This window comes from Aythya marila (assembly GCF_965140915.1).
Source record: "Aythya marila genome assembly, chromosome: W".
In the NCBI taxonomy this organism is placed as follows: domain Eukaryota; kingdom Metazoa; phylum Chordata; class Aves; order Anseriformes; family Anatidae; genus Aythya; species Aythya marila.
Genome location: NC_139081.1, coordinates 13,456,500 through 13,479,482, shown reverse-complemented (window position 1 = coordinate 13,479,482; position 22,983 = coordinate 13,456,500).

Genomic DNA, 22,983 nt, shown 5'->3' with positions numbered 1-22,983 from the left:
GTTCAATCAATTTAGCTTATCCAGGAGTAGATTAAGAGGTTAATTGATTATAGTCTAAAAATATCTATTTGAGAAAGGATTTTAGAAAGCAGACAATTCTTTAAATTAGCAGAGAGAAGCTTAATGATATTTGGTAGTTTAAAACAAAGCTACCGTGTAGGAATGTGGCATACATTTTTTGACTCTGAAAATAATTAACTATTGAAGCAGCTTAATTGGATGTATGGATGTGGTGCAATTGCCTAAAGTAACTAGGAAAATAAAAGTTACATTCACATTTTAAAGAAAATGTACAGCATTGAAGAGGCTTTCCGGGTAGGGCGTAGCTGCATTACCTGAGCGTTCCCTGGGCTTCCAACATTAGATGCTATCGCACTGGGGAAACTTGGTGTGCTAGCTCTAAGAAACAGTACGGAGTGTAGAATGGAGGGGAGACACCATGGCTAGGCTCTGTAACCAGGTGGGGACTCTACTGTTTTTGTGCACACCGAGACCGATAAGCTGCACTTTTTGCTACCCTGAGCCAAGGACCTGTCATGTTTTGACAAATGCTGTACCCTAGTGTACTTTTTCTCATTATAATATCATTATAATAAAAAAACACACCTCCATCCCAAAAGCTACCTGCCTCCAAGGTGCGACCACCCCTCACCAAGCATGCGCTCTGAATTTCTCGGAGCCTATTCTTTTAAATGGAGACGGGAAAACTTTTCACCAATCATAACTAAGATATGCTTGACTAGAGTCACTCAAGCTCCACCTAAAAGAAGGAAATAATATAAATTGGCCTAAGAGAGAGGGGATGTTAGGAAAGATACCACCATGTGGGAATACACCATCCTGAGGACCTCCTGACTCCTGGGATTAGTCGATGGGCTGAGCCTCTCTTCCCCCCCCCCCCCCCCCCCATTGTGACGCCTTTGTGTGAGATTTGAGTCTTTGATTCTCTTAATGCGTTAATTTCTAGGCTGCACACCTGTGTCACCTGTGTATTTCATGCATGCTAACTTGCTTTTGCAGACAGTCACTATCGCTGGCAATCCAAAGAACCTGTGTACCCGTTGCTGTAATAAATTGAACTTGATTGCATTGTTCCTAGCCGTGATAGTTCTCATATAACGCGACTAGAGTAAGCGTGGTTATACATTATTGGTGATTCCGTGACCGTGGTGGTTCAGTGCTCTGAATCCGACCAGACCCATCATGGTTAATCGGCTACACCCCTTAACGCGACAATGGAGGACCCTCCACCACTGAGCTCAAAAGGAGGTCAAGAAAAACTATTATTTAAACTCAGTTAAGTGCTCGGTATAGATACGGATAGCAAGGTTTTGTGGTCTGGTGTTATGCACATCAGATTAGATGGTCTCTTCTAAATTATAATTCTTTGTTAATTATTTCTGTATCAAAGCAATACTTCTTTAGAAAGGGCAGGATTTGCTCTGAAGACTGCAATTATGAACACCACATTATCACATATTTAATTATATTGGAACATAAATGAGCTATAAATTTTTAAAAACTTTAAGAAATAAAACACTGCAGTTATCAGGGCTTGCAATTTCTACCCTGAATAGTCAATGTTTGCAGATTCATCTTCATAGTTTTTAGCATTCATCAACCATCCAATCTTACTAAAGAACATCATCTTCAGAAACTACTGTGTGGGAAACCATTTGTCTCTTCATTTGCTATGCTCTGGAGTCAAACCCCAATCCCTTCTGATATGAGGGGACAAAAGGGTTGTCAGAAAGTAAGGCAAGAGAATTAGACGTGCTCTACTTCGTTGCCTTGCCTTGCCTTTTTCTTTCCAGCCTTTTAAACAACTTCTTGAGTAATGTAGAGAAATAACAAATTGCCATTTTCCATGCCAAATTATCCATAAGAATGATAGTCACTTGATCTATAAAATTTGTTAATAGTAACCTCACTTGGTTATAGGAGAGATTAAAAACTAAAAACCATGCTATTGCCAGACCATGAGTGATATGGGGAAGAAACAAAGGTTTTGTATTTGAGCTCTGCATCACTGCTGTAGTTGTACAGAATTGAGGAAACCCAAATCACAGATCAATGCACATTCATCAGTGACAAAAATGCTTATCCTCCATTAGGATCTGGCAGGTCACAATGAGCCACTGAAGTCAGCAGAAGTAACTAGAGGCAGGGGCTCGTACTTCTGACATACAAACCAGTAGTCACTAAAGTAATTATTCACACTCTCAACAGCTTGAGAAATCTGCTGTCATTGAAGTGATACTGTAGTGAGTCAGAGTATGAAAAAGACCATGAATTTATTGTTCCCTACACCAAAGAATATATCACTTGATATCACTTCAACCCAACACCAGATCTGTGCTAACTTCAGAGCATCCAGTACTCATGTAGGTTTTTCCATGCTGGATAATGGACTCTGAGGAATAGCTGTATATATTTCTGATGTTTTTAGGTACCTCATTGTTTTACTCTGTCTATGACAGAATTTGCTTTGGAAGGGTCCAGCCTGGATGTAAAGTCACTGTGCAATTTCTGCAGGAGGAAAGGCAAGTAGAGGGATTAAATCTTAACAATCATGTGAATTACAGCACTATGCAATGTGTGCTTCCACAGAGATGCCTGGAGAAGATAGCTGCTCTGAGGAGATCTGAAGCAGAGACAATGCAGCTACTCTGAAGAAACTAAACTAAACATTAGATGATGTAGGATTAGAATATGAGTTCATCAAACCTATTCCACTGCAGTGCGTCCCACCAGGCCAGGCTCTTTCCAAGAGAGGATTTAGTTGAGAGCATCCATGGAAGGGTACGGTATGACGGTAGTTCACTGGAGACCTGGTTACGGTCCAGCTGCACTGGGTGTTATACAGAAGCAGGTTAGAAATATAGCCCCTGCTCCAAGAAATTAGTCTAATTGGAAAAGAAGAGATAAGAGGTGGACAAAGACAGACACAATGAGCAAATACAGTGGTCTCATGACCCCTAAAGAGAGAGAATTTGCAGCAGTCACACAAAAGAGCCACATGTTTTCACTGTTTTCTGTCAGGTGATTCGTTACAGAGAAATGCTTGTGGAGCTAGAGGAAACTTGATGGCTTCTAAAAGCAGGCTAAATTAATGTGGAAGTTAGTGTGAAAAAGTAAGTTGACACAGGCTGCTTTCAAACCTGCTGAAATTCTTTGGATTGATCAAAGATTTTTGAAATAGAGTCAAATGCTGTGTTTTTAGAAAATGAAAAAGACTGTATACACAAATGTCAAGACTTTTGAAAGCTTTAGATTCCCTATACTAAAGTGAAGTAAAGCTATTGGGATCAGCAATATCTCAAAGTCAACATGCGTGCTTTAATTGTGACCATTTAAAATCTGGGATGAGAAGCAAACACAGTTAATGATGATGGAAGGAATGCTGATATGTAGTTTGCATTATTTTCTTTCAGAGGTGAAATACACTTATAAAGTTTGTTTTTCATAAAGAGAATGATCTAGGAGAACTTCCTACACCACTGTGGAAACTATCTGGTGCCATCAGACTCATGGAGTATATAATTTACTCTTTATTAGGATGTTGCTTTAGGTAGTTTGGTCTGTAAAACAATATAGAGACCTCCCACCCCCATCCCCCCACCCCAGCAGCTTTGCAAATCCTTGTTTCTGAGCTTTTCAGCTTTGTTGTGGTTTAGATCTCCTGCAGTGGGTTGAACTTTTGTTTGGAACAGACAGAACCCCAACACCACAGAAACAACATTTAGCAAGCCATTTAGGGCTTCTGTGGCTAGATGACTCAGTACCCCAAAGTCAGTTTATCAGTGCAGCTGGGGCAAAATCAACTTTTTTACTTAATTTATGAAAAACTATTACTATGAGGTCTTATAGAAAGCTGTGGTAAATTCTTGATTCCTGTTGGGAAACTAAAAGTAAACAAACCACACCTGCTTTTACTAAGAAGATAATTAGTATAAATTAAGTAACTCACTATCAATCACAAAATTACAGTTGAGCAGAGCTGAGGTTGATCTATGGATTCTGGAAGCATTATCCAGGTCTAAGCTGTGGTAAGTCTTAACTGCTGCCTTTGGTAAGAGTAATAGGAGAGATGAGCATAGCTTTAAACCTTCCTCAGCTAAGAATAGGTCTCTTTATCCAGCAGTGAAACAAACCTACAGTTTGAAGCTTTATGGTAATGCTACTGTTTGCTCTCTTTAATTGTCTTTTTTTTTTATTTTGAGTTGCTATGGTACATCTCCTTGGAGAATATTTTTAAAACAAAAGACTGTGTTTTTTATCACTTACTAAAAACTTATCACTTGTTTTTTCACCTGTAGATAGATATCTTTCATATCTTGGACCAATACTGAGCTGTGTGGGTGCTTATTTTTCTCTACTGGCCATAAAAAGTATGTAGAAGGCGTAAGTCATGCTTCAGCTTTCAGTTTGGATGGTTGAGCAAAGATGTTACTATGATCCTGCTTTCCCTTCTCATTTGTCTATATTTTTTTTTCTGCTTGCTTGAATTGTGAAGTCTTCAGGGAAAATAGTCCTTGCAAAGTGCTGAGTGCATCTGTATGTTGTGTCTGGCTTTTGAATGGTTTAACAACCAAATGCTTCAAACTTCAAATAGTAGCTAACCCTCCTTGCTGTTGCAGCTAACAAATGTGAAAGGTGGGAAATATAATTAAATAATTCAACCTAAAAGATTCTATAATGCTTCATTTCAATTCAAGCTATCTTTTTAATCATAAATTTGCTAGAATATCGTGTTAAGTATTGTTCTGAACTGAAGCCTGGAGTTATTTAAGAAGATCAAGTCAGACATCTCAACAGCTTAAAAAAAATGATATTTTTCTGACCCCTTCTTCTGCAATCTCTTAAGAAAACTGATATTCTAGTCCATATGATTCACTCTTGATAAATCAGTATTCCCAATGGGGAATAAATTGGTTACTTGATAAGTTCCCAACTAGTTCTAACAAGATCTGGCAAAGGTCACAATTTGAAAACTTGCTTTCTGTTAAAGTATTTCCCCTTCCACTGAGATATTTCTGGATGCCTATTCTTGCCTTTTAGTTGTTCTTCCGTCTGCTGAAATCAAAACCCCTATGAAGTAAACACCTGCCTGAGTGGTTGTTTTTTTTTTTTGTTTTCTTTTTTTATGCAACACATCAGTAGCTGCTAGCAATGGCAACTCAATGTCCATTATCACCCAAGAGGCATCTATAAGGATGAACAGAAATAAGTGAAACTTGCATAGTGGACGTATCCATTAGTCTGTTATCCTCCATAAAGACCACCATAAAGTCAGGTTGTTCTATGTGAATACATTGCATAGCACAAGATACAGGATGAGACAGGCCCTGTCTCAGTAACATAGTTAACAATGGTGAAGACAAATGAGTTGTACCCTAGAAATTATTACAGACTTTCTCAAAGGTGTAACCACAGTGAATTGAGAGACTTCTATTGAAATTTGATGTAAGTTAGAAAGGCTTTTTGTGTTCTTATTCATCCATTTGAAAGTCTTTCAAGTCCTTGAGATTCTTGTGGGCATAATTATTCTTCCCTGTTTATGAGGGGGAAGTTGATTCATAGAAGAGGATAAGAATGTAAAAGAATTGAAGATAGTAAAGTGATGACAGGGATTGCTTAGGTTGTAGCCTGTATGTTTCTATGCATTATATGTGTTATGTGTTGCAGGAATTAACAGGTGACACCCTCAGATATTGAAGTGAAATATAAAAAGGAATTTTTAGAGTGCACCAACAAATTATGGAACCTGGAGCAATGGAATACAGTGAAAGATAGAATAACAATTCCATGACCCCTTATGCTCTCAGCTAGTCCTACATCTTCCTTCTGTGCAGAAGCACAGTTACAGTTCAAGAACTGGTGGTTTCCAGTATCATAACACTATGCATTTTGGGTTAGTTGCTTTCTTTCTTAGTGACAGCTGTCATGAAGACACAACAGGGAATGGAACTTTGGCCCTCAGATTGAGGGTCTTAAGGGACTGAATGTGTGCTACTTACACACCTTTATACTAAATGATTGGATGGAAGAAAAACAACCAAGCTTATCCAATGTAATGCATCCAAACAGGCATTTGCAGTGCTGACTTGTCTATGGCTAGGAAGATGAGCTGCAAGGCTCTCACTCTTCTGCTGATCAGCAGAAGAGCAACTTATCAGCTGTGCTTTGACCTTGGTGATGACTTTCCAGATAGATATTTTGTCAGTTCAGGCTCTAGTACATACTTTCCCAGAGGCTTTTCTTCCATCTCTGTCCTCTTTACTAAAAGCCCTGTCTCTTGTTTAACACACAGAAAATGCTAATACTCTATGTAAATTATTTGATAATTTTAGCAGAACTAATGATTCTTTTCCGTGCTTAAATTGAGAATATGCACAGTGTGACCTCTTATAAAACCAGCTTTCTATTGAGTAGCTGAACTCTGAAGATAAAATTACCAGCTCAGGTTCAGCATCTTTGCTCTCTTTCTCCAGCCCTATTTTTTTCCTCTCTGCCTTCCTCTCTTAGTCTCTTGTGTTCTTCTAGGTAAGTCTCACAGTTTCTGCAGTACTCCTTGCTTAGTCATGAAAGGGTCAAGTTCTCTTCTAGTTCATACTGATGAAGTTCTTTGGAAGTCTGTGAGATGACACCAAGTTTATACCAGCATACCTAGTATTCCAAGGTGACCATAATGTTCTCTCCCAAGCTCAGTCTAGGCTCATGTCAAAGGCATGCTTTCTTCTTCAACATCTCACTTCTATTCAATGTGGCATCTTTCCAATCTGGACATAGCTATGTCTTTACTAGAGTAGATAGAAAAATAATCTTTGAAGTATAGTAACTAGAAAGTGTCTGTTTTCTGAGGTTTTGGGATCACTGGAGAAGGGATATAGGTCCAGCTATTATCTCAGATTGGAAAGTAATGTTTTTATAACTTATTAATCTAACTAGAAATGTAGTTATTGATAAATCTCACTAGAAATAGAAATTCTAGAAAATAAATCATAGGCTGAAATACTTCATTGCAGAGAAATGACTTAAAATAAATTCTTCTTGCTCCTATTCTGGAGTTCTGTTTTTTTTTTTTTGGTTTTTTTTTTTTTCTTGGTATAAAACTTTTCTTTAAAATCAGGCCGTTGTCTAAGCACTTCAACTTGATAGTTCTTATGATGCATTCTGCTTGTTAGCCTTTCACGATGTTGTGTATTCTGTACAGTTTTAACTATGCATTTTTAATCTTTCTTCCAGACATACCATCTATTCAAACCCATTTTCTTAAGAGGAATTGCCAAAAACTGACAGAACTATCTTTCATCCAGTTTCTTTAGAGCTTCAGTCACCAATGCAAACTTGCAGTTTTCAGGAAGGATGTGACAATGCAGCACATGGACAGTAAAGCAACCCAGAAAACAGATTCTAAGAACTCCAATTTTTAAATCTGTCTCAGAATTCCAGCATAAATTTTCCTGGAAAAATAGCAATGCACTTCTCATGACAGCAGAAAACATATGTCACTTCATCTCAATTTGCATTTCTGCACTTATAATAATCTTGGCAGTGACAACCATAGCCTTAAATTCTGGGAATTCTTCTGTATCCAAAATTCAGGTCTCTGAAGGCTGATTTCTTGATAAACTTGTAGGTTGGAGGTTGGCCATGCTTTTGTAGGAGCTATAAAGAATATCCTTCTGTAGGTTGACCTACAGAGCTCAGATGTGGTGCATAATGCTCAAGAAGTTTCAAACACTTCAGAAAGTATCAGAGAATGACCTGTACTTTGCATCAATCATTCAGTCATTAAAACAATATAATGCTGTAGTTAACACAAGAATCTTGTTACTATGTGAAAATGACCTCAGTAATATCAGCAAAGTACTAAATCAAAGAATCACAGATCTGCTTGGGTTGGAAGGGACCTTAAAGACCTCCTAAATCCAATCCCTGCCATGGGCAGGGACACCTCCCAGTGGATGAGGTTGTCCAAAGCCCCATGCAGTCTGTCCTTGAGCACTTCCAGTAATGGGGCATCCACAACTCCTCTGGGCAATCTGTTCCAGTACCTCACAACCCTCATAGTGAAGATTTTTATTTTTTCTCTAATTTCTAATCTGAATCTGCTTGCTTTTAGTTTAAAACCACTATCCCTTGCCTATTGCTACACTACCTGATGAGCCTTTCCCCATAAGGAGTAGCTCCCTGAAGTCATGGTGTTTCTCCATTTTTACTGGGCCTAGGAAGTGGATTGCTTTCATATCCAGATGCTACCGATTGCTATCAGAAAAATACCATCACTATTATCTTAATTGCTACTCTAATCAAAAAGGTCACAGTTGAATAGGGGATGAAATGGCATAAATGGCCAGGCAAACGACCAGAAGTGTATTAAAGGTACTTTTCTTACTATTTTCTGAGATCTACTTGACTGGAGAGGATAGGTATGAATTCTCTTCCCAGGATTGTTGAGATTGTTTCCTAATATTAAAATATATCTTCAAAGAGAGTATTGTATAACTGTAACTTAAGCTTGTTGAATTGCAGTAACTACTGTGTACTTAGTTGTTCATTTCCTGCCTGTATTCTGCTGTCATTCTATATAGTAAAGACTGAAGTTTTGGATGATCTAAAAATCACCTAAATTGTAGTTTGTTCTCTAGTACTCTACACAGCAGAAATCCTTTCCCAGTGATTCTTCTGTTTAAGCCATAGATACCTTAGTCCTCTAGGCATGATTTCTGAGGGGGGGAAAAAAGGTATGTGAACAGGGACTACAGCTCTAGGAACACTCCTTCAGCTCTGGTACGTGTGAACAAGGACTTAATTGCAGTGTATTTCCTGCAAGTGGTTCTGTGTTCAAAGACCTTTTTTTTGCATGTTGTTAAAACCAAAGGGCAATAAAGAGGCAAAGAAAAAGCTCTCACAGTTAATTCACTTCTTCCAGAAACTAAGAACAGTATAATGAAATGCAAAAGTCTAATGTGCAGCTGACCTCGAACAGATGCATCTTCTGTTGTTCATCCTTCTATCTTTTTGACATCCTGAGCATTATGTACATGAATCACAGAATTTCTAGGTTGGAAGAGACCTCAAGATGATCAAGTTTAACCTCTGTCCTAACACCAACAGTCCTCCACTGAACCATATCCCTAAGCTCTACATCTAAACGTCTTTTAAAGACTTCCAGGGATGGTGACTCCACCACTTCCCTGGGCAGCCTGTTCCAATGCCTAACAACCCTCTCAGTAAAGAAGTTCTTCCTAAGATCCAACCTAAAATTCCCCTGGCGCAACTTTCCCCCTCGTCCTGTCACCAGGTATGTGAGAGAATAGACCAACCCCCACCTCTCTACAGCCTCCTTTAAGGTATCAGTAGAGAGCAATAAGGTCGCCCCTGAGCCTCCTCTTCTCCAGGCTGAACAAGCCCAGCTCCCTCAGCCGCTCCTCGTAGGACTTGTTCTCCAGGCCCCTCACCAGCTTCGTCGCCCTTCTCTGCACCCGCTCAAGCACCTCGATGTCCTTCTTGTAGCGAGGGGCCCAAAACTGAACACAGTACTCGAGGTGCGGCCTCACCAGAGCTGAGTACAGGGGGACGATCACCTCCCTAGCCCTGCTGGTCACACTGTTTCTGATGCAAGCCAGGATGCCGTTGGCCTTCTTGGCCACCTGAGCACACTGCTGGCTCATATTCAGCTGACTATCCACCATCACTCCCAGGTCCTTCTCTACCTGGTAGCTCTCCAACCATTCCTCTCCCAGCCTGTAGCTCTGCTTGGGGTTATTGCGCCCCAGGTGCAGGACCCGGCACTTGGCCTTGTTGAACTTCATGCAGTTGAACTCAGCCCATTGGTCCAGCCTATCCAGATCCTCCTGCAGAGCCTTCCTACCCTCAAGCAGATTGACACATGCACCTAACTTGGTGTCATCTGCGAACTTACTGAGGGTGCACTCGATGCCCTTTTCCAGATCATCGATGAAGATATTAAAGAGGACCAGCCCCAGCACCGAGCCCTGGGGGATGCCACTAGTGACTGGCCTCCAACTGGACTTGGCTCCATTCACCACGACTCTTTGGGCCCGGCTATCCAGCCAGTTTCTAACCCAACGAAGCGTGCGCCAGTCCAAGCCAAGAGCAGCCAGTTTCTTGAGGAGAATGCTGTGGGAGACGGTGTCAAAAGCCTTGCTGAAGTCAAGGTAGACCACATCCACAGCCTTTCCCTCATCCACCCAGCGCGTCACTTTGTCATAGAAGGAGATCAGGTTTCATAGAATCATAGAATCGTAGAATATCCTGAGTTGGAAGGGACCCTTAAGGATCATCAAGTCCAACTCTTGACACCGCACAGGTCTGCCCAAAAGTTCAGACCATGTGACTAAGTGCACAGTCCAATCTCTTCTTAAATTCAGACAGGCTCGGTGCAGTGACCACTTCCCTGGGGAGCCTGTTCCAGTGTGCAACCACCCTCTCTGTGAAGAACCCTCTCCTGATGTCAAGCCTAAATTTCCCCTGCCTCAGCTTAACCCCGTTCCCGTGGGTCCTGTCACTGGTGTTAATGGAGAAAAGGTCTCCTGCCTCTCGACACCCCCTTACGAGGAAGTTGTAGACTGTGATGAGGTCTCCCCTCAGCCTCCTCTTCTCCAGGCTGAACAGGCCCAGTGACCTCAGCCGTTCTTCGTACGTCTTCCCCTCCAGGCCTTTCACCATCTTCGTAGCCCTCCTCTGGACACTCTCCAACAGTTTCATGTCCTTTTTATACTGTGGTGCCCAGAACTGCACACAGTACTCGAGGTGAGGCCGCACCAGCGCAGAGTAGAGCGGGACAATCACCTCCCTTGACCTACTAGCGATGCCGTGCTTGATGCACCCCAGGACACGGTTGGCCCTCCTGGCTGCCAGGGCACACTGCTGGCTCATATTCAACTTGCTGTCTACCACAACCCCCAGATCCCTCTTTTCTAGGCTGCTCTCCAGCGTCTCATCGCCCAGTCTGTACGTGCAGCCAGGGTTTCCCCGTCCCAGGTGCAGGACCCGGCACTTGCTCTTATTGAACTTCATGCGGTTGGTGATCGCCCAGCTCTCCAACCTGTCCAGATCCCTCTGCAAGGCCTTTCCACCCTCATTCGAGTCCACAACTCCTCCAAGTTTGGTGTCATCAGCAAACTTGCTCAAAATACCTTCTATTCCTACATCCAGATCGTTTATAAAAATATTGAAAAGTACCGGCCCTAAAATGGAGCCTTGAGGGACCCCACTGGTGACCGCCCGCCAGCCTGACGCAGCCCCATTTACCATAACCCTTTGGGCCCTGCCCGTTAGCCAATTGCTCACCCACTGTATGATGTTTTTATTTAGCTGTATGGTGGACATTTTGTCCAGTAGGATCCTTTACTGATTCGACTGCTACGCCATGGGCCCCTCTGCTGCTACAGCCATCAAAGGCTTTTGCTGTTACGCCCCCTGCTGACCTGGATGTGCCTTTTGACCCAGGCCCTATTGGCCTTGAAAAGGAGATGGATATGTTTTTCTTCGATCTGGGAAGATTAGGATACATAAGGCCTGAAGACCGAGTTGCTTGACAACTTAAAGCGAGACATATTGTTCCCATGACTTGCCCTGGAATTCTCCGGTGTTTGTAATCAAGAAAAGGAATGGAAAATGGAGATCGTTATAAGTCATGGAAGATATGGTAGCACTTCAACCAGGCCAGCTATGCTGCCCCAGTCATGGACATTGATAGTAATAGACTTTTCTGATTGTACATATGTATAGGCGTACTCGGGTTTAGTATGTTAAAGCAATGTTCTGTATGTTTAGAAGGTTCGATGTTCATGTGTGCGTGTTGGTAGAGCATAGACTCCCCACGCACCCAGCGCTGTTTACTTGTCCTTTTTTAAATATTACTAAATTCAGACTGAGTTGAGACTTCATTTATAATAGAAAGATACAAATCCTCCTCAGAATCATGTTACAAGTATCTGATGGGCCCAGAGCAGTAGTTATCGCTGTTTCTGTGCTGGGATTACACTTCTCATCTTTAGGATTTTAGCAGTATCCTTTTTCATAATTTACCGATATTCATGGGAATAAGGTGGATACCACTCATTTCCAAAGAGCATTCTTCTCTTCAGTAGTACCATTCCCATTAACACTGGTTTTACTGTACATAGTCCAATAGCACTGTTTGGTTCCTTATTGACAAAGAGAAAATAGAGTTTGTACCCCTAAATTAACAGATCAATACTTTCTTTATGTGTACTGTTATATGTGTTAGCGATAGGGCTTTGCTTCTCTTTTGTGTTAAACATAGAAATCAGTGTGAATGTATAGAATGTTCTCTTTTCTATGTTTTAGAGCCAAAAGGGATCGCTATTCTTCTGTAGTCTGACCTGCAAAATAAGCCTTGAAATTTTGCATTGTGAGCCCTGAAATGGTAAAATTAAATCAGAGAAGATGAATGAATGCTGCCAGATTTTGTGTTAAAAATAGTTTTTCAAAGACACAGGAAAGAAGACAAATGCTTAAATTAAATATTTCACATGCTAAACAGACTGTTAGATAGAAGACATCTACTTTGGCACTATTATTACTATTTATTGTATATTATGTCACTGCCCCCAGTTGTGCCTTTGTAATAAAACAGATTCCCTTACCCACTCCCTTCCCGACTTTGAGAGATTGCAAACAAAGGCAATGACCATGCCAAGCTTCACACCCATGGAGAATTTCACACACTGCAAGAGTTTCCTCTGAAACCCAGGTCTGTGCATAGATTAATGCAGATGTGGATGATGCTGTAGCTCTATGCTTGTACCCATGCAAACAAGATGGTACAGTTGATGGGTTTAAATACATGCTCATATCTCTGTATACTATTTTTAAAGTCATAGAACTCACAAAATTTTTATTTTCCTGAAAGTTAAACAAGGGAAAACTTATGGTTAGCAGGGATCAATGCCAGTGCATGCTTCCATGGAGCTGAATACTGGGAGCCTTGTACATGGGTTGGGGTGTCAGATGTTACTTCATGTTTCCCCACCCACAGGGACGGGAGAGGAGCACTGTACACACAGAGGAATCCTGGCACAAAGCAGATACATTTATTGCGCCAAATCATCAGCTAGCAGCAGAACAAAAGGAAAAATGCATTCTTCCACCTCCCAGGGTCACACTATTTGCATGGTGGTCTGTCCTGCATGAGTGAACAAATGTGCAAATATGCCATTTTCTCTCGTGTACTGATCTCGCTGTGTTTAGCTTACCTACACAGAAGGTTTTTCAAATGCACTTAATGGGTATTAACTTGCAGTTCCTTACAACTCTCCAGCCAGATTGCTGAGCAATTATATACATACTTTCTGTTTTCAGAAACTCAGACAGAGACTCTAAGGACTAAATCAATGTAAGGTGCAGAAATTTGTTCTGTCATAACTAATTATCCAATGAAAACCCTCAGTTCAGCAATATATCTGAAAGTAGAGTGCTTAGAAAGCCAACCTAGCAATCTATTTATAATATAAACCTTCATTATAGCCAATGTCATTAAGAGGTTTTTATAGTATATAGCAAGAAGTTTTGGTCTTTAATTACACCTTTGCTGGGCTTGTTCCTGAGAACAAGTTACACTTATGCCCTTTACTGGATAAACAGCTTCCAGGAATGCATCAGACTGCCACAGGGGTCAGAGAGTGCATTTATTGAACACCACTCTATTTCAGCCTAAATCCTGACTGCTCTTTTTTGCTTAGTGGAAGTGTAACTATTATAGCTAATTAACAAATGGCCACCCAACTATTTTTTTTTTTCCAGAGTAAGAGAATTTACATAAAATTTAATTTCTTCCATATGGCTTCATTTGTGGGGACACTTAGTAATAAAAATGTATCAATGTTGTCCATTTGTGTTGACTGATGAATGGCTGATAGAACTGGTTTCAGCATTTTTCTCTTTTTTGTTACTTTTCCAAAACAGATGCAGGGTATGAGATGGTGCAGTGGCTCCTGTTACAGATTCATAGAAGACCTTCAAAGGCCATGTGTTTTCTTTACTGTCCTGCAGTATGACAAAGCACCACTGGAGATGTTTCTTTCACAAGGATGCACTTTGTTGGTTACTCCTGGAAACACCATGGAGGCATAATGCTACTGTTTTCTGGATACCCTTGAAACTTGTGCTGGTGATGGGAAAATGACCCTTTATTGTAATTATAGGCCTCTCCTGTAAGAACAAAACTTTTATTCACCAGATACCCCCTAATAACCCTTAACAGAAGACAAACACAGAAAATGTTCATAAACTAGTATTGATTTTTAAAAATTGATTTATTCATAAGCATTCACTAAGCAGCTTTCACAAACAGTTTCTGGACTAGGACATATTCATGAATAGCGCCTTCTCACCCTGAACCATACATTATGCATAATGTGTTCCTTCAGTCATACAGTATTGCTCCTGTTCCTGGACTGCTCAATGATAATGTAACTAGTGACTGGATGCTGGGACGCTGGGGCCAATAGCCAACAACTAGAAGGCAATGAAGCCAAGCAGCTGGGATCCCTCTCTAGAGAAAGGCTCATTGACAGAGTAATTGGGAGAGAGGCACAGGTTCTCAGCCTCTGGAGGCAACTCCTATCAGCTGTGAAAGAAAGGTATCCCCACAAGGAAGATACTGTATATTAAGTAGGCAAGTGGACCACCATGGATAAAGGTCTCCAGCAACTGAGGGAGTTAGCTGTGCTGGAGATGATCTATAGTAATTTGAACCATGCCCAGACACCTAAAAAACCTGATGAAGTCCAATGCATAGCATCCATGTGGCGGAAGTTTGTATGGGCTGCACCCCTATCACATGCCAGAATGCTGGCAGCAATAAATTGGGAGGAGGGGATGAGGACGACAGTGGATGCTGTGTCTAACCAGCTTCATAAATATGAAGAAAATCTCTCTGCCCCCGTACGGGCCTGCATTTCAGCCATGGAGAAACTGTTCCAGTGGTTAGAAGAACACAACTTCCTCCTCACATAGATGGAGGAATCTTTCAGCCATTAAGTGCCAGCATTCTCCGGCTCAAGCAAGGGAGAATCAAGGATGCACATCATGGGGTACCTTGTGGTTTTATTTACGTGACCACAGGGAAGATATGAGGAAGTGGGACGGTGAACTGACCTCGGCCCTAGCTGCTTGGGTACGTGAACTGAAAGGAAAGACACAGCAGTAAGAAAAGAGGCCCCTAGGAGGACTGCTGCCCCAGTTTCTGTTGGGCAGTCCCCCAGAGGCAGTAGAAGGGCTAGTATTACTCCTGACCCTGACGAAGAGACCTCTGCTTCACATTTGGAAGAATTAATTGATAGATGCTCCAACCAGGACTAGTGGGGCCCTGCCTCTGGCCATGTAGAGGAGAAGGACAACCGGATTTACTGGACTGTGTGGATTCGATGGCCTGGCACACTGGAACTGCAGAAATATAAAGCTTTAGTGGACAGAGGCACACAGTGTACCCTAATGTCGTCAGGCCACCAAAGGGCAGAACTCCTTCCTATCTCTGGAGTGACAGGGGGATCCCAAGATCTAACTATATTGTAAGCTGAAGTGAGTACAACTGGGAATGAGTGGCAAAAGCATCACATCGTGACTGGCCCAGAGGCTCCGTGCACAGACTACCTCAAGAGAGGGTACTTTGAGGATCCAAAAGGGTACCGGTGGGCTTTTGGCATAGCTGCCTTGAGTACAGAGAAGACTAAGCAGCTGTCTATCCTGCCTGTTCTCTCAGAAGACCCTTTTTCTGTAGAATTGCTGAGGATTGAAAAACAGCAAGTGCCAATTGTGACCAAAACTGTGCACCAGAGGCAATATCGCACCGAGACTCCCTGATCCCCATCCATGAGTTGGTTCATCATCTGGAGAGCCAAGAAGCGATCAGCAAGACTCATTCACCTTTTAATAGTCCTATTTGGTGTAGTGGGTTTACGTGGCAAGGTTTTGGTAGCAGGGGGCTATAGGGGTGGTTTCTGTGAGAAGAATCTAGAAGCTGCCCCATGTTTGGTAAGGGCCCCACTGCTGACCAGAGCTGAGCCAATAAGCGATGTTGTTTTGCGCCTCTGTGAGAGCATATTTAAGACAGGGAAAAAAACGCTGTGCCACACAGTAGCTGGGAGAGTGGAAGGAGTGAGGAACGGCCTTGCAGGTGCCAAGGTCAGTGAAGGAGGAGGGGGAGAGGTGCTCCAGGCACAGGAGCAGAAGTCCCCTGCAGCCTGTGGTGAGGACCATGGTGAAGCAGGATGTCCCCCTGCAGCCCATGGAGTACCACGGTGGAGCAGGGTTCCATGCTGCAGCCTGTGGAGGAGACCACGGTGGAGCAGGTGGCCCTGCACCGACGGAGGCTGCCGCCTGTGGAAGACCCCTGCCGGAGCAGATTCTGGGCCGGACCTGTAGCCCGTGGAGAGGAGCCCACGCAGGAGCAGGTGACCTGGAAGGAGCTGCTGCCCGTGGGGGAGCCAGGTTGGAGCAGTTTTCTCCTGAGGGATGGACCCCGTGGTACGGACCCATATCTGGAGCAGCTCTGGAAGAGCTGCTGCCTGTGGGAAGCCCACGCCGGATCAGTTCATCAAGGACTGTATCCCATGGGTGGGACCCCACAGCACAGGGGACGAGAGTGACCAAGAAGGAGCGGCAGAGAAGAAGCACTATAGACTGACCATAACCCCCATTCCCCCGTTCCCCTGCGCCGCTCGGGAGGAGGAGGTGGAAGAGGGTGGATGGGGGGGGAAGGTGCTTTTGGTTTCTTTTCTTTGTTTTTCACTTCTCTAGCTTGTTAGTAATAGGCAATAAATCTTACTGTCTCCCTATGCAGAGTCTGTTTTGCCCGTTACAATAATTACCGTGTGATCTTCTCGTCCTTATCTCAGCCTTTGAGCCCTTTTCATCATATTTTCTCCCCATTCCTCTTTGAGGAGGGGGAGTGAGAGAGCAGCTGTGGTGGAGCTCGGCTGCCCACTCGAGCGGAACCACGACATATGGTCAGTGCGAAAGTCTAATGGCGAGTAGAGGCTAATGGTGGAGTATTGCGGCCTGAACAAAGTCACACCACCACTGAGTGCTGCAGTGCCGGACATGCCAGAACTCCGGTATGAACTAGAGTCAAAGGCAGCCAAGTGGTATGCCATAATTGTTATTGCTAATGCATTTTTCTCCATCCCTCTGGCAGCAGCATGCAGGCCACAGTTTGCTTCCACTTGGAGGGGCATTCAGTATACTTGGAATCAACTGCCCCAGGGGTGGAAACACAGCCCTACCATTTGACATGGGCTGATCCAGATGACACTGGAACAGGGGGATGCTCCCGAACACCTGCAGGACATCGATGATATCATCGTGTGGGGCAACACAGCAGAGGTTTTTGAGAAAGGGAAGAAAGTAATCCAAATTCCAGTTCTTGTAATCCAAAGTCCAGTAAAAGTAAAAGTAATCTAATATCCAATTCTTGGGGGTAAAATGACAGGATGGACATCACCACATTCCAGTGGATGTGATCAACAAAATAACTGCTATGTCTCCGCCAACTAGCAAAAAAGAAACACAAGGCCTTGTGTTTCTAGGCTTTGTGAGATTCTGGAGAATGTGTGTTCCAGGCTATAGTCAGCTTGTGAGTCCTCTATATCAAGTGACTCGAAAGAGGAACTATTTTGAGTGGGGCCTTGAGCAACAGCAGGCCTTTGAACAAATCAATCAAGAAATAGCTCGTGCAGTGGCCCTTGGGCCTGTCTGTACCGGGCCTGTCCGTACCAGACCAGCTGTGCAAAATGTACTTTGTACTGCAGCTGGGGAGCATGGCCTCACCTGGAGCCTCTAGCAGAAAACCCCAAGAGAAACTCAAGGTCAACCTCTGGGGTTCTGGAGCAGGAGCAATCAAGGATCAGAAGCCAATTACACCCCAACTGAAAAAGAGATATGGCATATGAGGGCGTTCGAGCCACTTCAGAAGTTGTGGGTACAGAAGCACAGCTCCTCTTGGCACCACGGCTACCTGTGTTACATTGGATGTTCAAAGGGAAAATCCCTGTGAGAAAGAAAGTTGAGTTTTTGCAGTAGAGAACTAATTTTCTGTATTCCAAGGTAGTTATGTAGTCATAATAAGGAGAAATGCTAAGTAGATAAGTGGACAGTAGAAGGCCTCACTGTTCCAGAATAAGGTAGAAGCTCGAGAAAAACAGGATGAGCAGTGTGAGAACATTAAAGCAAAGATTACAAGTTCATTAAAACATAAGAAAGGAGAAATTAAAGGGTTGAAAAAGAAAAACTGTACATATGGTACAGAGGAGTGTCGAGTAGTTTCTGAACCTGTAGTACTCAGCCAATGAGGAAATAGGGGAGGTGATCAGGCATCAGATACTGAGGAATAAAAGGATATGATTTGTTTACTAAAATACACTCCTGATTGACAGGACGCCCACCATTGCAATCATGAATAAAATAGCTTCACAGAAGATCCTGTCTGAAGAAAATTATTTGAGATGTTTCTCACAATTTGGGGGCTTGTCCAGGATCTTCTCACCCGCTGAACATTTCTTGCCACCACAGACAGGAAGGTGCACCCCACATGAAGGTGCGCCCCAAGGGTACTGAGAGAACTGGCAGAGGAGCTGGCCAAGCCGCTTTCCATCATTTACCAGCAGTCCTGGCTATCGGGGGAGGTCCCAGTTGACTCGCGGCTAGCAAACGTGACGCCCATCTACAAGAAGGGCTGGAGGGCAGACCCGGGGAACTATAGGCCTGTCAGTTTGACCTCAGTGACAAGGAAGCTCATGGAGCAGATTATCTTGAGAGTCATCACGCGGCACTTGCAGGGCAAGCAGGCAATCAGGCCCAGTCAGCATGGGTTTATGAAAGGCAGGTCCTGCTTGATGAACCTGATCTCCTTCTATGACGAAGTGACGCACTGAGTGGATGAGGGAAAGGCTGTGGATGTGGTCTACCTTGACTTCAGCAAGGCTTTTGACACCGTTTCCCACAGCATTTTCCTGAAGAAACTGGCTGCTCTTGGCTTGGACTGGCGCACGCTTCGTTGGGTTAGAAACTGGCTGGATAGCCGGGCCCAAAGAGTCGTGGTGAATGGAGTCAAATCCAGTTGGAGGCTGGTCACTAGTGATATGGTTTAGTGGGGACTGTTAGCGTTAGGTAGAGGTTGGACTCGATGATCTTGAGGTCTCTTCCAACCTAGAAATTCTGTGATTCTGTGATATAACTTCATCACATCGTGTTGCCTTCTTTTTTTATCTCAAGGGCAGGCTCCACTCTTATACCCTTCTCTCCACAGCAGTTCTTCTCAAAACAACATTTCATTGGTCAAACAACTTTGAATGTAACAACAACAGCAAACACCCCCAAACTTCCATGCCTTAATGGCTGGAGAACAAGAAACCCTGACCTCATTGTTAAGATTCTGATGTTGTCAACAACCACGGGGCTTGTCAACCTCCATGGCCACACTCCCAAATCTCCCCCTTTATTAATATCAATAATTTTATCGACACAAATTACCACTACATATATAACAATACAACCAGGAGATAAGGTCTTAATAAAAACCTGGAGGGAAGAATCATTGATCGCCCGATGGGAGGGACTGTACCTTGTTTTACTTACTACTGAAACAGCTGTGAGAACCACAGAAAGGGATTGGAGCCAGGCATCCAGAATAAAAGGACCAGTAACTACCGAAACTTGGAGGGCTGAGTCCGCTCCTGGGGAACTGAAACTCAAGCTAAGGAAGAACTAATATTCTGGTAACGAGGGTCTGCATGAATTAAGGATGCCAAATAAAGGGGACAAGCCTGAAGGGAGGAAAGGGAGAAGGCAAGACTGCGGCAGGGCCCTCCACTGCGGTGCGTATGGTCTACCGAGGGAGGCAACCCCTATGGGTATTGACTGCCGAGTGAGAGGGCCTCGACCGGACTTCTCCCACACTAAGGTCAGGTTGTCCCGAGAAGATATCATAAGAACATCTTTTTTTAAACCTATATAAAATTGTGATTCATTTTCCAGGAGCTGGATCACCCTGACAGGCCGAACGGTAACACAAGCCTGAATCGATCCTGAAAGCGGTCCCAACCCTTTGATTGAAGGCGTTTGCCTATTATGATCCAGCTACGTGGGCAGAAGACAGATCCTGGGGCTATAGGACCCCAGTATATATACTTAATAGAATAATTAGGTTATTAGCTGTAATAGAAATAGTTGTAAATAAAACTGGAGATGCACTTGGATTAATTGCAAAGCAAAATACCAAGATGAGAACTGCTTTGTATCAAAATCGCTTAGCTTTGGATTATTTACTAGCACAAGAAGGAGAAGTCTGTGGAAAATTTAACTTTAGTAATTGCTGTTTAAAGATTGATGATGAGGGTGTTTCTTCCTAGTAGCTGGTAGAATGCTATGTTCTGGTTTAGGATGAGAAGAGTGCTGATAATATGCTGATGTTTTAATTGTTGCAGAGCAGTGCTTACACCAAGCCACAGACTTCTCAGCTTCTCACTCTGTCCTGCCAGTGGCCAGACGGGGGGTGCAAGAGCTGGGAGGAGGGCCGGACTGCTCAGGGTTAGGCAGGGCGTCGGACAGCGGGTGGTGAGCAATTGCATTGTGCATCACTTGTTTCGTACACATTATTACTAGTAGTACTATTATCATCATTATTGTCATTATTATTATTGTTATTATTATTTTCTTGTCTTTTATCTCAACTCACAGGCTTCACTTTCACGTTTCTCTATCCCATCCCAGAGAAGGAAGGGGGGAGGTGAGTGAATGGCTGTGTGTTTTTTAGCTGCCCGCTGGGTTAAACCACAACAGAAAGAAAAGCTGTAAATGAACTTGTAAAAGAAATGAAGAAAATTGCACATGTCCTAGTTCAGACTTGGAATGGAATCGATCTAAGAGGATTTATGGGTGGTGATTGGTTTGCTAAAATAAGGATGGTTGTATTGGGGATATGGGGAGGATTGTTAATAATTCCATGTTTAATACCTTGTATTACCAGACTAATGCACTCAGTTATACAAGGAATGCAAATATCTGCGGTACCTGTTGACCCAGAACCAGGGAAAGAGAAAACCCATTCCCTGATGATTGTTATACATGAGGTCTCAACTCAATCTGAATTTTGTAATATTTATAAAACAAGTATTTATAAAAGGTATCAAAGGCACGTAAACAGCGCTGGGTGTGCGAGGAGTCTACGCTCCACCAACATGCACACACAAACATCAAACACTCTAAATATACAGAACATTGCTTTACATACTAAACGCAAGTATGCCTATACATACGTACAATCAGGAAAGCTAACAAACAATCCTTTAAGATCCATGACTTAACAGTCTCCATTTTCCATTCCTTTTCTTGATTACAAACAAGTCTCCATTTTCCATTCCTTTTGAAGAATATGTCTTGCTTTAAGTTGTCAAGCACCTCGGTCTTCAGGCCTTATGTATCCCGTTCTTCCCAGACTGAAGAAAAACATATCCATCTCCTTTTCAAGGCCAATATGGCCTGGGTCAAAAGGCATGTTCAGGTCAACATGGGAACGTAACAGCAAAAGCCTTCGATGGCTGTAGCAGCAGAGGGGCCCATGGCGTAGCAGTCAGATCAGTAAAGTAGCCCACAGCTCCCTCACTGTCTGGCAAACCACACTTTTCTGACTGTGGTCCCACATGGCTCTTTAAGGCCTCAGAGATTGCTCGCCAGGTGCTGAGCAATCCCACTGAAACCTTGTCATTTTTAGTTGCAGAGTCCCACACCTTGATCTCAGTTTGGTCCCATGTTTCAGGATCATAAACTGTCCAATTGTTAATAAGGAGAATAAGCTGTAAGGTTACCAGGACAGTCTTTGTTTCTAAGGATGTATGATTCCCCATAATGCACAGCTGCTTATCCGCGAGGGGCAGTTGTGTGCATGGGTCTGCTTCTCTCAGCTCGAGCTTCTATCCAGGAAAGAAGCTCTCAGCTCGAGCTTCTTTCCAGTGTCGAGAAAATGGTTGATATTAATAAAGAAGGGGGAGATTTGGGAATGTGACCATGGGGGTTGGAAAGCCCCGTGGTTGAGATAACATTAGACTCTTAACGACCAGGCCATCAGGAATATAAAAGAGTTTAGAGGGAACAAAGAAGGGTGATTCAGGAGACTCCATGCAGTCTCCGGTTTCTTGTTCTCCAGCCATTAAGGCATGGAAGTTTGGGGGTGTTTGCTGTTGTTGTTACATTCAAAGTTGTTTGACCAATGAAATGTTGTTTTGAAAAGAACTGCTGTGGGGTGAAGGGTATAAGAGTGGAGCCTTCCCTTGAGATAAAAAAAGGCAACACGATGTGATGAAGTTATGTCATCAATAAAGCAGAAAGAAGGAATGTAAAGGAACAGGCTAGCAGAACGGAGACCAGGACGGGAACAGGCACATTGATCGCTTCATGAGCATAGGTTCGGCCTTACTCAGCAAACCTCTCAGAGAAGCTCATACAGAAAGTCGCTAGAAATAGGCGCACTGCAGCTGGAGAGAAGCTCAAGATGAGAGAAGCGGACCCACGCACACAACTGCCCCTCGCTGGTAAGCATTTGCGTGTTATGGGGAATCATATGTCCTTAGGAACAAAGACTGTCCTGGTAGCCTTACAGCTTATTCTCCTTATTAACAATTGGACAGTTTATGAGCCTGAAATATGGGACCAAACTGAGGTCAAGGTGTGGGACTCTGCAACTAAAAATTACAAGGTTGCAGTGGGATTGCTCGGCACCTGGCAAGAAGTCTCTGAGGCCTTAAAGAGCCATGTGGGACCACAGTCAGAAACGTGTGGTTTGCCAGATAGTGAGGGAGCTGCGGGCTCCTTTACTGATCCGACTGCTAGGCCATCGGCCCCTCTGCTGCTACAGCCATCGAAGGCTTTTGCTGTTGTGAGGAATGTTTTAACAATTCGTGTCCATAAAGAACAATTCTATTTGAATGCTGT